The sequence below is a fragment of the Dama dama genome, chromosome 3 (genome assembly GCF_033118175.1).
Source record: "Dama dama isolate Ldn47 chromosome 3, ASM3311817v1, whole genome shotgun sequence".
In the NCBI taxonomy this organism is placed as follows: domain Eukaryota; kingdom Metazoa; phylum Chordata; class Mammalia; order Artiodactyla; family Cervidae; genus Dama; species Dama dama.
Window position 1 is genome coordinate 59,431,463 of NC_083683.1, and position 2,150 is coordinate 59,433,612.

At 46.5% G+C, this 2,150-nt stretch overlaps 1 non-coding gene and 1 pseudogene across 1 annotated transcript; one reads left to right on the forward strand and one right to left on the reverse strand.

Annotated features, from left to right (window-relative positions):
• Positions 1-200: 200 nt before the first annotated feature.
• LOC133042502 (large ribosomal subunit protein eL13-like) lies at positions 201-863 on the reverse strand (annotated as a pseudogene).
• An 877-nt stretch (positions 864-1,740) lies between these two features.
• On the forward strand, positions 1,741-1,844 carry LOC133049583 (U6 spliceosomal RNA). The gene has a single exon (XR_009691406.1). It is a non-coding gene; the product is annotated as a U6 spliceosomal RNA (small nuclear RNA).
• Positions 1,845-2,150: the final 306 nt, after the last annotated feature.

Here is a 2,150-nt window from a genome sequence, read left to right on the forward strand (position 1 = left end):
TCCTAGGCTGGAGGGTCCAGACAAGAACACTCACTAAGCACAAGCTTCCCAGGTACCAAAGCACTTCCCTCACAACTCTGTTGTGACAAAGGTCAGACACACCTCAGGTCCCCCTCGAGGAGGTCCCCCCAGGCCCTGGCTCCTTACACAACGAAGGTCACATGGACACTGCAGGTTTATCATACGTTGCCAACAGCACTTTATTTTTTCTTTTCAACATCCTATTCTGCGGCTTCCTTGGCCCTTTTTGCCTGGATGCCAAAGAGCCGGGCGTTGGCGCGGGCCATGTGGAGACTAGCAAGTGCCTTAAAGTTTTTCTCCCCCTCTGTGATGACTCTGGCTTTCTCCTTCTTACAGACGTTCCGTATGGGCATAACAGGGCCAGTCAGCTGAGTGACCAGTTTGAGCTCTTCAGCAGAGCTGTCTCCCTTCTTGGGGGCTGAGGGCTTCCTGCGGAACAGGATAAGCTTGGAGCGGTACTCCGTGAGCCGCTGCACGTTGGCCTGCAGGGACTCCGTGCACTTGTTCCGCCGCCTCGGGTCCACCGAGATCCCAGTGGTCCGGGCCACCTTCTTGTGGATGCCGGCCACCCTAAGCTCCTCCAGGCTGAAGCCCCTGCCGGCGCGAACCTTCGTGTGGTACCTGACCGTCGGGCATCTCACCACCGGCGGAGAGGACCGGACGCGGGGCGCGGGGCGATGCGGCACGCCTTGGCCTGCAGGGCCTTGCGTCCACGGATCTTGCGAGCCGGCTGGTTGAACCACTTGGCCACGCGCCGCTGCCAGTCCTTGTGGAAGTGGGGCTTCAGGATCCTGCCATTCCGGCTGGGCGCCATGGCTGCGGCCGAAAGGCCTCCTCCGAGGGTTCACGGCCGGGAAAGGAGTCAGAAATAAACTTTAATTCATTGAAAAGTGCAGCAGTGAACAGGGTCCTATGAAAAGCACTTTCTAAGTCAAATGACTGAGATGACACAGAGCCAGGGCAGAAGAACTTCCAGGAACAGATGATGCAAACACAGGAATTCCGCAAAGTCAGTGGGACTTAAGTGGGGGTAAAAGGAAAGAGCCAAATATTCCCACCAAGTTCCACTGGTGGATCAGTTTAAATACTCTTTGCTTTCTCTTAATAAGGATCCTGGACACTGTATCTTCTTATGTTAACAACACTAGTCCTTAGACACTTAAAAACAAATTTAAGAACATTTCTCACAGATTAAGGAATAACTTTCCATGAATACCATTACTGCTTTCTACAAAATCCCTAATGCTGTCAATTAAAATATATTTTGCAATATATATTTGTTGGTCAAATTCAAAGATGCTCAAAAGGCATTTTCTACTTTTCAATTGTAGGGAATGTTATTGTATCTGAGGGAGGAAGAGCTTTGTAGTAGGAAATCTTATAAGGCAAAATCTCTATTCATTCCCAGGACCTCTGTTTATTCCTAATGGTCACAGTTTCCTATCACCAATACATATGGACCTGGTCTTCCTAAAAGGAAAAATAACCAAAATTCAAATCAGTACAATTAAGAGAGAAATAAAGCAAGCCTCTTGCAGTGGGGCCCTTGAACATACCATTTTGAAAATTTTCGGTACATTGTGTGGTCTGCTAGACACTTAAATAAATTTTTAACTATAAACTGAGGCCTCTTTATGAAAGATGATTTTAGCATAGATCCAGAATGAAACCAGTCCAAAAGAAAGTCACATTAGAGGCCATTCAAAAATGAGAGGTACAGTGCTTGCTTTGGTAGCACATATACTAAAATTGGAATGATACAGACATTAGCATGGCCCCCGCACAAGGATGACATACAAATTAGTGAAATGTTCCATACTTTTTTAAAATTAGAGATACAAAAAAATGGCTTCAGTGCCTCCCCCCACCCCCTCAACAAAAACAGAAGTCTGCTGAATGTAAGAGCAGCCGATCTGTGTCACTCTTATGACTTCATCTGCTTTCAGGAACCAGCATCATAAAATTGAATAATATGACATCACAGTACAAGACCTGGTAAGAGCTGGTTTCTTTTCATTCTGGAATAACTAGGCCAACTTTCATTAATGTGGAAGCTGACTGATTAATGTTAAGAATCAAAGGATAGAATAAAGCCAATACCCGTACTCAACACTGTAGTATGCTTTTAG